The sequence below is a fragment of the Sciurus vulgaris genome (assembly GCF_902686455.1).
Source record: "Sciurus vulgaris genome assembly, chromosome: 1".
Taxonomy (NCBI): domain Eukaryota; kingdom Metazoa; phylum Chordata; class Mammalia; order Rodentia; family Sciuridae; genus Sciurus; species Sciurus vulgaris.
The window spans coordinates 129,252,130-129,268,037 of record NC_136461.1 but is presented as its reverse complement, the minus strand read 5'-3'; the positions used below and the strand labels follow the sequence as shown (position 1 = coordinate 129,268,037).

The 15,908-nt window shown below is 32.6% G+C and overlaps 1 protein-coding gene across 6 annotated transcripts in view; it reads left to right on the top strand.

Moving 5' to 3' along the window:
- Positions 1–15,908, top strand: part of PXDNL (peroxidasin like) — a 545,994-nt gene that overhangs the window by 295,232 nt on the left and 234,854 nt on the right. The gene's annotated exons all lie outside the window — the stretch shown is intronic.

Sequence of the window (15,908 nt, the reverse complement as noted above, 5' to 3'; positions counted from 1 at the left end):
AGCACATTGACAAACAAAGTAATGCTCACCAGTATCTATTTCCAGAACATTTTCATCATCCCAAACAGAAACCATACCCTTTAAATAATAACTCCACATTTCCCCTCTTCTTATTATAATCTCTGCTCTACTTTCTGTCTTAGAATTTGCTATTTTAGGTATGTTAATAATTGGAATAATTCACCATTTATTTGGCTTATTTCAATTCATGTAATGTTCTCAAGATTCATCAAAGTTGTAGCATGTATGATAATTTTATTCCTTTTCATAGTTGAATAAAATTCCATTATTTTGATACACCACAACTTACTTAATCATTCATCCATCTGTGGACACTTAGATTATTTCTACTTTTAGGCTATTATGAAAATGCTACCATGAATATTGGCTTGCAAGTTTCTGAGTCCCTGCTTTCAAGTTTTTTGGGCATATAGAAGAAATAAAATTGTAAAATGTATTGTTATGCAATCATTTATTCATTGATTAATTAATTTATGCACTCATTCACTTATTTAACCCATTACTTGGTAATCACTTATTTGCCAAACACTGCACTGATATTAGTGTTCTATATCTTACTATATTATTTGCATAGTGTTTTATAGAACATTTCTACAGGTGACTCATGGATTTTTCACAATCATCTCATGATTTGATGATTAATATCCCAATTGCACAATAAAGAAATGTATTTTTATAAGCTTAATTTTCTTGGAGTTCCAAAACTAAGTCCAGAGTTATATTTCCATCACACAATTTTGAGTCCAGTACTCTTTCAGGTGACAACCTGGGAATATTTGAATTTTAAATTATCATGTGAAGAAATGTTCTAAATAACCCTAGAACCTTTTCCATAAGAAAGAATTTTGTAGATTATGTATAAACCATCTCCTAAGGTTTTATTAAATCTGAAACTTTACAGTTGAAGACAATACCTCTGGAAATGACATTGCCAGAGGTGAATGTAGTTTAATGTATAAATATTTAGTGAAACATCCTGACACAAATTTTATCAATTTGTTGATTTTTCCATACATATTTATTATCCAAAAACAATTTTTGGATTCTGTGAGTATGTTTCTTAGCTGATGACTGTCTTCTTGGAGTTTCTTTCTGGCAGTAATCTAAAATCTCAGTTCCAAAATGAATAAATGTTGGATCAAAAGTGATGATATAAGTTTTTGGCACTGATTGTTGTAAAACAGAAATAAATTTGTAATTGGGAGACCACATTCTAATCTCAAGAGAAACCATTTCTAGAATATTTAATATATTTTAATAAATAGAATTTTACTTTAATTGGATTAAGTTATCTGGGCTTTTGCTTTTTTCAGAAAAAATAAGATGAAAAATGATATAATTTTTAATCATTCTTAATCCATTATTGTTTGGACTTTGAAAAGTAATGAATTATTATGCCCTGAAATAAAGTAGGACACAGGTTTAGGCCATAAGAGAAACTTTAGTTTGCCCTCAAAATATGAGAATAGAAATGACATGAGTATAAACTTTTCCCATTTAGAGAGTATTGCATTTGTGTACTTTGTTTTAGTTATAATTGTCATAATGATTTTGAATTTCTTGAATTTCCAGTAAAAACTTCATATTGCTCATTTGCATTTTTTTGCTTTTTATATTTACTCTTTGACCCTCATGAATTCTAGCTTGCATATCAGAATTACTGAATGAGTAAAATATAACATTATTGTATAAATATATATTAATAGTCAGGGAAGGAATGGGAAATAGTTTCTCAGGGGGGCAATTTTTAAACATAAAAAAGATGCAGATTTAGTGAGATTTTAGATTGCTGAAACCTTTATTGGGAAGAATTCAGAGATGAGGATGAAGAGTCAACAACTGAATAAAAATTGAAGATTTTTCTGTTTTTCTTTTGTTTGCTTTCTTTTCATTTTACAAAACACAACGTTAGTTCAGATTCCCATTGTTACAGCCAATCAAAACAAAGTACTGGGGTAGGCATAGGTATCATAGAATGGCTGGTCTCTGATCAAGATTGATTCAACGACTCAAAGAATTTAAGAAAGAGCTCCATTCATCTGCTTCCCTCATTCTGGCCTTTTGGTAGGTTCACTTGATATACTGGTGAACTCTGGTGGCTTCCTGTCTCTTCCTCAAGCTAGCAAAACTTCTCTGTCAGATTCTTCATACTGCCCATGTATGGAAATGGATGGATTTCTTCTGAGAGCTCATGAAGAAGACAAATGAAACATTTTTAATATATGAGAAATCAAACAAATGTCCCCTGTGTTTCACTGTGTCACATACAAGTCACATCCTTCGCAGAGTCAGTCACTGTGAGAAGAAGACTGAAACCTCAGGGCTACCTTGAGGTTGGCTGTAAACAATGTAATCAAGAAATGGTAGGCCACACCACCAAGACTGCCCTGAGGTTTTGCAGCGAAGTGGTTAGAAGGTGGTAGCTGGTGCTGGCCAGCAAAAGAAAACGCAAAGACAAACAAAGCCATGCTGCTTTTCTGTAAAACATGATGGATGACTTTTTGGACTAACATTTTAGCTTTTGTGTGTGTGTGTGTGTGTGTGTGTGTGTGTGTGTGTGAATGTGAAATTGTTTCAAGTCAGGCACTTTGGAGGGATTTTGTGGCAATATGACTTTTTATTGAAAAGAAACATGACTTTACAGAATTAAATTAGCTATGAGCTTTTCTGGAATATTAATTAGATTTTAGACTAATACTTTTTCAGGAAATAAGATCTTTGACCTTGGCATGTGCAGCTGCTGGCTGGCTCAGCAATGCACTCTGAGCCTCTTACTGCATGGTAATCTTGTGCTCCCACTGGGCCTGCATGGCTGCCACCTTGGTAGACCAGCTGTATGATTAGGCCACAATCTTCAAATGAGAAAACATATTCCTCAGTTCTGTGGTGTTCATGGTCACACATTTGTGAAGTTTTGAAGGGCAGTGAAGTCTACTGCCAGCCACTGCACGACCTCTATGCAGACAGGTCATTATTATTCCATCAAGAAGTTCTCATAGGAATGATTAGCCTGGACACCGAAGTGTTGGATTGAAATCCACAGAGCATTTTACAAGCATTCTCACCTGGATGGGGTTAACCTCAGTGTACTTCTTTTTTGTTTTTTTTCAGTATTCCTGTATTAAAGAATTGCTGCTTCTTGTTAGTAGGTTCATTTCATCTCCTGTTACTCCTAACTTCATACTCAAAGCACTGAGAATATCATGTGGAATGTATTGAAGTAGAAATGTATTTTGTATCATTTCTGTATTCAATTTTTAAAATTCTCTCATAACCTATTGGGTGTTTTTTAACTAAATTAGCATGACTTGAATGAACTGCCCTGCTTCTGTGGAAATCACATACAAGAAAGTGAAATTTCTTACTACACACAATACAACCAATGTACTCCTAGACACATTCATAAGGAAACATAAGAAGTATGGCATTACCGCAATAGAGTATGTGATGTAATTTATGATGCTAATGTTGTGGAGAATGAAGGCATCTATGTTCTCGATTGGCCTTTCGATGATGGTGCACCACTACTCATCCAGATTTGAAAACATGTTGCCCTAAAATGCTGCTGTGCTTCAAAGACTCTAATGATCATATTAAGAACTGCTGCATTAAACTAGGGCACCTGGTATTATTGCCTTGAAAGTGAAACTTGAGACAGGACCTAATTTGTCATACATATTAGCCAACATGTCAGAGTGGTGAATAAGTTGATGAAGCTTCCATAGAATACTGGAAAGCAGTTTGCCAGGTCACAAGCTTGACAGAATTTCAACCTCTATGTTTGGGTTATGATCAAACTGTTTGGTCATTTAGCAAAATATTATTGCTTTTTACATTTAAAATGTACTTATTATTTGTACCAATTGATCTTTCCTGAAATAATGTGATACTGAGTCAATATATTTAAATCTATTTCCATACCAGAATATAATTAATATATAAAAAATTTAGAAATCTTAGGTACCAAAATACCCATCACACTACTTGTGTATTTTTAGTGTCATAAAAAAACCAAAATTCTAAGAACTAAGAACACTTTAGATCTTTATTCTTTCACTCATTTCAAACACTCTAGGGACTATGTAGTTATTTGTCTACTCACTCTATGTTTACATTTCCCACATTCATACTAGTATGCATTGAGTTTGCTTTTAACCATTTTTAAAAAAATTTATGAAGTTTTATGGTGATTACAGAATGTCTTTCTATAAATCTTATTTTATGCCAATATGGGAAATCTCCAATTTGAAAATCTAAGTTGTCACAGAAGCACATATATTTAATGTTTGCACTTTGAGGTGTAACTTAACAGGGAGGGCCTAAAAACAGAATGGGAGGGGGTTTTAAACATTTTTAGTAAAGTGTTGCCTTTGTCTCATGCTGAACATGTAGAATATGTCTCTGAATTTAGCAAATATTTTTTAAAAGGTAAAGATACTTTGTTATTGTAACTAAAACAATTCTTAATCATAAAATGTCTGAAATTCTTGTAATGTTTCCCATAATTATCAGAAGTTTTTTTACCAACTCATCTTTGTTTGAAGTGCGATTTTTTTCCCTTCTCTTTCAAATCTCTTGCAAAAAACAAAAAAAGCGAGTTTCTACTAATGAATTGAGCAGACATCAAACATTTTATATGCCTTTAGCTGTGTAACTTTCTATTGGGATACTTGATAATTTTGTTTTATGATGTAATTGATAAAATGGTGATGTGTATTAATGTAAGTTCAACCATGTGTTTATCTATCAGGAATGTGTAGAGAAATAATTTGTCAGTGTTCACTAGCTTGTAAAAATGTAATGTGATAGCTTAAACATCTAAATAGTGAAATGCAAAAAATAAATAAGATTGTCTTCTGCTTAAAATGTTTAAAATATTTACTGACTTGAAAAGATTGTGATTAATAAATATAATAATAAAATCAATCTCATAATATAATTCAGTAGCCCCAAATGTTTAAAGTAAATGTTAGCTTTAGATAATATTTGCACATCTTGGAAGAGACTCTTAATATTTTCTGAAGGGATAATAAAATTAATACTAAATTATATTGCTTTTAAGTAAAGAAAAAGTTTGTCTTTATAGATTGTCTTTATAAAGACACATACAATTGTCATGTTTACTGAAAACCATGTTTGTACATATCCCTGTACATACATTATAAAATCTTTGAAAAAAGAAAAATAAGTGTATTATTTTAGTTATTATAATTCTAATCTGTTCATATTTTTCCACAAATTTTAATAAAAAAATTAAACATACAGAAAAAAGTAAACATTGGCATAACTACCATCTAAAGTAAAACTCTAAGAATCATAATTAATTGGAAATGTCCATATTTGCTTTGTTTATTTTATGCATAACACATTTTACTGAACCTGTGAAAAACATTGCAGATGACTGATGGACAAGTGATCCATTAGTAGTGAAAAATGTATTTACCCCCAATTCTGTTATATGATATATTAGTCTGTTTTTCAATGAAAAATTATAAGGCAGTTAAGAAGCAAAGAAAACAAAACAAAACCAAAAACAATTCAGAGAGGTAAGCCTGGCATTATAACCAGACCCAGATTTGGCAGAAATTTTGGAATTAGTGCTCAGAGATTTTTTTAAACATAACTATGATAAATAGACTAAAGGGATTTAATCAAAAAAGTGGACAACATGCAAGAACAGGTGGATAATGTAACAAAAAATTGGAATTGTAAGAAAAAAACAAAAGTAAATACTTGGGACTGGGAGCAATGTTCTTGCTTAGGATGTGTGAGGAACCGCATTTGATCCCTAGTATTGAAAAGAAAAAAAAAAAAAAAAAAGGAAATGCTAGAAATAAAACAAACGAACAAACACAAAACGAAAAACCACTGTAACAGAAATGAAGAATGTCTTCAACGGACTCACCAGTGACTAGAAATGCTAAGGAAAGAGTGAATGATCTTGATGATATGGCAATGGAAACCTTCTGAACTGAAGAGAAAAGGAGCTAGAAAAAGTGAAAGAGAAAATTCAAGAAATGTATAATAATAAAAATGATGTAACATACAGGCAATGGAGAAACCAGAAGGAGAAGAAAATGAGAAAGGAGTAGAATAAACATTTGAAGCTATAGTAGCTAAATTTGTTTTTCAAAAATAATATAAACGGGAAGTAGAGACCCTAAAATCTCAGAGAGCACTAAGCAAGATTAATTGCAAAAAATTACATCCAGGTATATCACAGTCAAATTGCAAAAAGCCCAAAACAATGACAAAGTCTTGAAAGCCAGGGGTGATAAATCCCTTTCCTCAACAAGTGTAAAAGAATAGAAGACACAGAGTAGGTTCTCAAACTATAGTGGAATTAAAACAGAAATAATAACTGAAAGATAGATAGGAGAATCTAAAATGTTTGTAGATTAAGCAACATATTTATAAGTAACACAGAGATCAGAGAAACAGCCTCAAGAGAAATTAGAAAAATATTTTGATCTGAGTGAAAGTAAATACAAAACTTTTCAAAAATTTCAGGATGCAGTAAAAGTAGTGCTTAGAAATATCCAGTGTTGAATGCATATATTAGAAAGGAAGAAAGACATAAAAATCAATGATCTAGGCTTCCACCTTGGGAAAGAAGAGAAGGAAGTGCATAACTAAAGCAAGGAGAAGAAGGGAATAATTAAAAAGAAGAAAAGAAAAAAAAAGAAATGAAAGTGAGAACAGGAAATAGTAGGGAATTTTACAAAACCAAAAAGTGATTCTTAGAAAAGATGAATAAAGTTGATAAAATTCCAGCCAGTGTAATGAAGAAAAAAAGAGAGCATACAAATTACTAATATCACAAATGAAATGGGGTCATCCCTATCCAACTACAGTCATTAAAAAGATAATAAAACAATATTATTAACAACTCTGCCCATAAATTTGATAACCTACACAAGATGGACTAATTTCTTGAAAGCCAAATCTGTCAAAGTTGCATAAGAAGAGACAGTTTGATTAGGACCATGTCTATTAAACAAATGGAATCAATCAATAATAATCTTCTGAAACCAGACCCAGATGATTTCACTGGCAAATTCCACTGGATACTTAAATAAAAATGCTATTAATTCTCTATAATTTATTCCAGAAAAATAGAAGCAGGAAAATATTTTCCAACTAATTCTCTGAGGCCAGCATCACCCTAATACTAAGACCAAAGATATTACAAGAAACAATAACAGAGAACGACACTTCTTATGAACAGAAGTGCAAGAATACTCAAGAAAATGTTAGCTAATCCAACCCAACAACATACAAAAACAATTATAAACTTCTACCAAGTGAAATTTTTTCCAGGTATATCAGGGTGGGTCAACATTTGAAAATCAATGTAGCCAGGTGCAGTGGTGCCAGCTACTTGGGAGCCTGACAGGAGCCAGCCCCAGCAACTTGCAGGGTCCCTGAAGGATGGATGGAGTCCGCACAGAGGAAGGACAGGAACCCCTGGAGTACCCTGAAGCAAGTGCTGCTCAGATTTATTTTAGCTCTTCTTTTAGATTATTAAGCAAAGCAGGATTAAATAAGATACAAGTTATAGAGAAATTACCACAGATTTGTCATTAACCACACTTTCCAGCAGGTGTCTAACACAGAGTGGGTACATTAAGGTCAACTTTCTATATTTACTTGAAGCTACTCACATAGTCATATTGCAGTGAAAGATATTTTCCTCTTCTCATCCTACTGGCCTTTGTTTATCTTTGGTGTCAGACCTATTGTCAGCATAATAACTCTATTTGTTTTAAACTAATTTTACCAAACTGTTAAGCAAAACATGCACTTAATCTTTAGTTCATATTATTATGTTTTGATTTAACCTTAAAGGTCTACTCTATTACCTAAACAAGTTCAGTTAAAACTAAGTTAGGTTATTCACTGCCAAACAATCAGTGTGAGTTCTTAATTTTTATCCTAATATTCTTTATGTTATTGATTTATCTTCTACCTATTGTAATACAAAAAATGTGAGACCTAAGCCAGCATAAACTACTCATAACCAGTTAACATGAAATGAGGACATTTGATCTTAAGATATTTTTATAGTTGTTTGTGTATGCTGTTTCTTTGTTCTTTAGCCCTATATTTCCAGGGTGGCCCTTGATGTCCAGCCTTTGAAGGAAGGACAAATATTGGACATTTGTCCATTTACCATTAATATTAATTATTCATTCACCATTTTCATTGTACACTCCTGTATAGGGAAGAGGTGGATTTGTGGGAGGTGGGTCCTTATACTTATTTTCTTGTTTCCTTTTGGTGTATACCACAAATGTCCCCCAATCCTGTAAGCTAAGTAGGGTGGTCCTTGTACTGTGGGGACAAGAAGTCTCCTGTTTGTCAGGCAATTTTATTGGTAAAGCATTAACTGGGGCAGGTGTGGTCAGCACAGGAGCAAGCAATTCCTGTAACTGTAGTTTTCTGAAGAACTCCTCAACTCTGTACTTTCTGACTTATTATGTGTGATATTGGTACATTTTTAAAAGCATTCCTCATCCTCCTCCAAGATCTGCAGACTCATTGAGGTTAAATTCTTATCAAAACAATCCAGGGAATATGATTTGTAGTTATAAGTATGATAATTACAAGAAAACACCCAATTCCTAGGAGAGATGACAGCAGCCATTTCCTGGAATGGTGGCCATGCCAAGTCCTTCCTCATGCTCGGACCTTGTCAAGCAGCATGGCGGAAACGGTCCCTGCCAGTAGTTGAGGCAGGAATATTGCAAGTTCAAGGCCAACCTGGGATATTTAGCAAGACCCTGTGTCAAAAGAAAAAAATATAAAGGTCTGGAGGTATGTCTCAGTGATAGAATGCCCTTGACTTCAATCTTCATTACTGCAAAAAAAAAAAAAAAAAAAAAAAAAAAAAAACCAATGAACCAACCAAACAAAAAATTAATCAATGTAGCCCATAACATCAAGACCCAAGAGTAGAAAAGTCTTAGGATTATTTCAGGAGGTGCATATAAAGCACTTGACAAAACTCTGACATCTGTTTATGAAAGAAAACTCTGAGCAAACTAAGAAGAGAGAACATTCTTAATTTGATTTAAAAAAATCTAGCAACAAACCTCTAGGATTACCATTATATTTCATGGTGGAAAATTGGTTGCTTTTTCACTAGGGTGAGGAATAACTCAAGGAAGCCCTCTCTCTCCATCAATATTCACTATCATGCTGGAAGCCCTAGCTAATGAAATAAGGGAACAATAGATGAAATAAAACTATCTGCGTAGATGACAATATCAGTTATCTAGAGAATGATTGCAAAAAACTACTGGAATTAATAAATAATTACAGCAAGTTCTGTAAGATCCAAAGTTAATACATTAAAGTTAATTGTGTATTAGTATATATCACATATTAGTAGATATTATAAGTACACTAAAGTTAATTGCTCCCATATATACAATGGTTTTAGCATACATTTAGAATATTGCTTTATATTATGTTGCAAAATTATGATTTTCTAAGTTTATCACTTTCTACATTTATTATCTGTCAGTCTTCCAAAAAGAAATCCCTTTTGATTCCCTGCCATATGTTTCTCTTTCTCTCTTATCTCTATGGACTCAGAGAATATAAAATATTTCATGCATTATAATTAGATACCTCATCATTCATTCTGATCATCAGTAGCCCCAATTTAACCAGTGGAAGACCCTTCAAGGTCATGTCTTTGCCCCTTTCACATGATCTCATTAGACTTCAAGTGCATTTTGTCAAACAATACAGTAGATTTTTGCTACTCCAGATTTAGACATTTCTTCAAAGATCTTCATTTCTTCCAATGAAAAATATTAGTTTGAAAATAATATCTGAGTAGTGAAGTTCTTATTACACTGGAAAGTTACTAACTATAAGATCTTCTACGGTATAGTCATGAGACTTTATTTTATGTACACAGACATCAGTTTTTCATGATTTTCCTATTCTGAAATTAATAATTATATATATTTCAAAGTTTCAAGTTCTTTTGTGTTTTCATTTTCACATATATTATATATATATTATATACAATTCATTTTCACATTTTGTTATTATTTTATGTTCTGCATGGGCTTTTGGAGTATAAAGTAAAGTTGTTCTTTAATGCATTTTAAAATGTATAAAGCTGAACATGATATCACACTAAGACTGAGTAAGGTGTACAACTTTCTGCTGCTTAACTGTGCATATTTTCACATGGAAACATGAAATCACAATAAACAAAAGAATACAAAATGGGATGTGTGATAGGTGTAAGCATATCAGTCTATGCTTATAGAAATATAATTTTATTTTCTTATAATCCATTTTCTATTTTGAACTTCATTCCACATGATGATAAAAAATATTGTTGCAAGTCAGTTTGGGTAAAGTTATCATCTGGGATACTCAGTACAGAATCTTGTTTTCCTCTGTTCAATCTAGGCTGCTGTTATGGACTGAATGTTGATGTACCCCACTCCATCACCAAAAAGTTAATATGTTGATGCCTTACCCCAATGTGATGGTATTTAGAAATGGGATCTTTGAGAAGTGATTAGGTCTAGATAGGTTCATGAGAGTGAGCTCCATGCTGCAGGTAGTGCTCACGTAAAAGAAAAACTGAGCCCAGAGCTTGCTTTCTCTTGGCCATGTGAGGACACAGTGAGAAGGTGTCTGTCTGCAAGGCAGGAAGAGAGACGTTACCAGAGACTGAACCATGACACAATTGATCATGACTTTCCAGCCTCTAGAAGTATGAGAAAATAAATTTATTGTTTTAGCCATACAGTTAGAGTATTTTATTATAGCAGTCTGAGCTGATTAAGATGACTGCCCAGGTTCCACGATACTTCATGAGACATCTCAGTTGCTGCAATGGAGATATTAGATTTTCTCATTCTGTGAGGTGGAACATAAATTCTACATAGTCCTTGAACATGTTCTTGTCAAGGTGTTGGCATACTATGAGACCAGAGAAGTTTCTTTCTGGTCACAGGGCTATAAGTGCCAAATAACCCTCTACTGTGATATTTCTTTATTACAACTTCAGTTCACTTCCAGGTCCCATGACTCTTGGTGTCATATGCATCTACTACTAGACACTGGAAAAACATTTGTCTCTTTCCTATTCCATTGAAGAACTTAGGAACATATTAGGGCAATTTTATGCCTTGGTGCTCCTTATAGCTATACAGGCACCTCTATTTTCCCATGGTAGATTGGGAACCAATCTGTAGCATCTAACTTCTCCTAGAGCAACAATCTTCAAGAGACAGGGGCACAGATATCTTCTATTCTCAGATCCATCCTCTATTCTGAGTTTCTGTCTCTCTTTCCTTGGGACTAATTCTGTGGTTGATAGGAAGGGTTTAGGTTTTTCTTTTCATTGCTCTTTTCTAGAACAGTCCTTGGTCCATGTATTAGCTAGCTTTTGCATCACTGTGGTCAAAATACAACTTAGAGAAGGGAAAGTTTATTTGGAGCTCATGGTTTCAGAGGTCTCAGTTCATAGATAGCTGACTTCATTGCTCTGGGTCCAAGTAGAGGCAGTTTATCATGAAGGAAGGGTCCAGTGGAGGAATGCTGCTCAGCTCATGAGGGGTCAGAAAGCAGAAGGAGGAGGGGCTGGAGGGAAGATAAACCCTTCCAGGACATGTCTCCAGTGGCAAACCTTCAGCCATACACCACCAGTCTACATATCAGAACCAAGCAGTTCACTTAAACTAGGATGAATTGATTAGGTAACAACCCACATAATCTAATCATTTCACCCATAATACTCTTGTATCAACACGGAAGTGTTCGGGCAACACTTCATATTCAAATCACAACAGGCTGATAGCCCAATAATTTTTTTATCTACATTGGAAGAATGGAGTGAAAAAGTTAATGCATTGATTTACCAAGGATTTCCTAAAATTTTCAATATCTAACCAAGATTATTGCTTTTGACACTAAATACTCCAAAATTTGATATTTATTTTCTGTGGCTATTTTCTGTGTCTAATTATTTTTTGGGCCAAAATATTACTTGTTTAATTGCCTGGGTTTAGGGAAAGAATCATGCATGGAATTAAAAAATAAATTGGTTAACATATTCCAGTTATTATAATCAAAATCAAAAGACAAAATATTTCAAAAAATATATATCAATTTAATGAAAAAGATAACTCAAAATATAAAACAAAAATTTTAAAATGTAATGTTATTATCCAAGATAAAGAGAATATAGATGAATTTATTTTTCAAGTTCATATATTTTATAAATAAATTTGTACTCATTGTGAAAATATATAGGCAAAAGATTAATACCTAATTATTTCAAAAATTTTGAAAATATAGAAAAGCATAAAAAGAATGAAATTACGCTAAACTCTGTACTCGTTATCTCTTGTTTTTTCTTTTTTTAAACTCATGTGTTTTATATAATTATGATTATGTTCTGTATCCTTTAAATTCATTTAAAAATTACAGTTGTGATGCAAACCACAAGCATAAATATATTATCCTAACCATTTCTAAATGAATAGTTCAGTTGTATTTAGTATGTTTACCTTGTGGTACACTCTTCAGAACTTTTTTATCTTGCAAAACTGAAAATTTACTCATTGAAGAATAACTCTCCAGTTCCCTTTTCCCTTATTCCCTGGAAACCACCATTCTACTTTCTGTCACCATGAGTTTTAACTACTCTAGACACTTCAAATAAGTCACATTATACAGTATTTGTTTTCTTCTGACTGGCTTATTTCACTACCTATAATGTCTTTGAGATTTATCCATATTATCACATGTGTCAGCGTTTTCTTCCTTTTTTATGACTGGATAATTTTCTGTTGCATGTATATTTCATATTTTTTTTTTGTGTGTGTGCATCTATCCACCAATGGATACTTGGGTTGCTTCTATTTCTTAGCTATGTGATTTTTGTTGGTGTGAACAGGGGTGTGCAAATATCCTTTTGGGATCCTGCTTTGGGTTTTTTTGGATGTATAATCAGAAATGCAATAATTGTATGATTTGAATTCTATTTTTATATTTTTAAGAAACGTCCAGACTGCATTCCATAATGGCCTCACTATTTTATATTCCTAACCTAAAGGATTCTTATTTCTCAGTTTTCTCACCCTTTTTTGCTTAAAAGGCTCTCTCTTCTACAGAGATGTTTTTGGCACCTTTGTGAAGGATCAGACCACTGTAAATGTGCCTCTGTGTCTTCTATTCCATACCATTGGTCTATGTGTCTGTTTTTATGCCAGTAATATACAGTTTTTGTTTCTATAGCCCTGTAGTATAATTCCAAGTCAGGTAATGTGATGCCTTCAGCATTGCTTTTTTGGCTTAGAATTGTTCTGTCTAAAATAGACAAAGACCAAAATGGGTCTTTTATTCTTCCAAATGAATTGTAAGACTGTTTTACTAGATCCATGAAGAATATTATTGACATTTTGATGGAGGAGTGCATCAAATTTGTATATTGCTTTTGGTAGCATGGTCATTTTAACAATATTAGTTCTTCCTATCCATGCACATGGGAGGTTTTGCAATCTTCTGAGGTCTTCTTCAATTTCTTTCTTCAATGTTCTGCAGTTTTCATTGTAGAGATCTTTCACCTCCATGGTTAAATTTACTAGTAGGCATTGTTTTTAAGGCTATTGTGAATAGGATAGTTTTCCTGAGTTCTTTCTCAGCAGTTTCACTGTTGGTATATGGGAAATCTCATAATTTTTTGTTATGTTGATTTTGAAACCTGCTACTTTGTTGAATTTATTTGCTGTTGAAGACTTTTGGTGGAATTTTTTTCTTCTAAGTATAACATAATACCATCTGAAGATAGTGATAATTTGATTTCTTCCTTTCCCATTTTTATTCCTTTTATTCCTTCTCTTGCCTCATTGCTTTAGAATTTCTAGCACTATATTAAATAAAAGTTGTGAGAGTAGACCTTCTTGTCCTATTCTAGATTTTAAAAGAAATGCTTTCAAGTTTTTCCCTGTTTGCTATGAGATTAGCTTTGCATTTTTCAGATATGGCCTTTATTATGTTGAGGTAGGCTCCTTCTATCCATAGTTTCTTCAGTGTTTTTTTAGCATAAATGGGTGCTGAATTTCCTCAAAGGCCTTCTCTGCTTCTATTCAGATGTCTAAGTGATTTATGTCCTTAATTCTATTTATGTGATAATTAATTCTTTAATTTGTGTATGTTAAATCATCCCTGCATGTGGGATAAAAAACTTTGTCTTGATGTATAATTTTCTTAATATGTTTTTTGGAACATAATTTGTTAATATTTTATTAAGGAATTTTGCACTTAGGTTCATTAAGGATATTGGTCTGGAATTTTCTTTCCTTGGTGTGCCCTTGTCTGGTTTTGGTATAAGTGTTATTCTGGCTTCATAGAATGAATTTGGAAGTGTTCCATGCCTTTCTAGTTCATGTAATAATTTGAGGTGTATTGGCATTAGTTCTTCATTAAAGGTCTGGCCGAATTCAGCTGAGAAACTATTTGTTCTTGGACTTTTCTTTATTGAAAGATTTTTTTATTACTGCTTCCATCTTATTTTTTATTCATTAGTCTGTTTAGATTTTCTATGTCTTCTTAATTCAATTTTGGCAGATTGTATCAATTTATTCTAAGTTTTCCAATTTATTGGAATATCAATTTTCAAAATAGTTCCTAATGATTCACTGGATTTCAGTGATGTCTATGGTGATTTATCCTTTTTCATTTATCATTTTATTAATTTTGTTTTTCTCTTTTTCTTTTGATTAGTTTGACTAAGGGCTTATCAATATTGTTTATCTTTTCAAAGAACCAATTCTTTGTTTCATTGATTCTTTGTATGCTTTATATTCTTAATTTCATTGATTTCAGCTCTGATCTTAACTAATTTCCTTCCTTTTACTGGTTTAAGAAATGGTTTGCTCTTTTCAAGGGACTTGAGATGCATCATTAAGTTGTTTATTTGAGAATTTCCTGATTTGCTTATGTAGGCACACATATCTATAAACTTTCTTCTTCGAACTGTCTTTATAGTGATACTATTCTCATTTGGTCTAAGAACTTTTAAATTTATCCCAATTCCTTTTATTACCCATTCATCATTCAAAAGTATACTGTTCAATCTCCATGTAAATACAATGTAGTTTCTGAAGGAATTTTTTTGGTGTTAAATTCTAATTTCATTCTATTATGATCTGAAAAAATGCAAGGAATCATATATATATATATATATGTGAGATATATATATATATATATATAGTATTTGCTAAGTGTTTCTATGGTCAATCTTGGAGAAGGTTTCATAAGTCACTGAGAAGAAAATGTATTCAACTCTTGTTTGATGAAATAGTCTATTTGTCAACTATATTAGCCATAGCAGTAACCATCACAACAGCATTAATGGTGAGGGCAGAAGTTAGATAAATGAATTAGTTCTAAAAGATGGTGAAAACATAGTTAATTAAGGGAAAAGAAAATATAATAGGATGGTAGAAGAGAGTTCACCATTTCAAAAAGCGATGAGAGAGAATGCAGAAGAGAAGTAGCGGGTGAAAGTTGTAAAAAAGGAGAAAAATAGGAAAAACGGGAAAGGGAGAGAGAAAGAAAGCATAAGAGAATTTGGCTGTTAGTGTGAGAAGAAAAGACAGAAAGAGAAATAAGAGAAACAAAGGAAAACAAAGCAACAAAACTGAAATAAACCAAAAACCCAACCCCCAAAAGACAAAGCAAGGAAAAGTAACATTAAAAATTCTAAAATTGAGGAAAAAGATTCCAATATGTATATTTATATATGTCAATGCACCAATCAGCACAGCAAGAGAAGAAGAAGAAAAAAGAAGAAGAAGAAGAAGAAGAAGAAGAAGAAGAGGAGGAGGAGGAGGAGGAGGAGG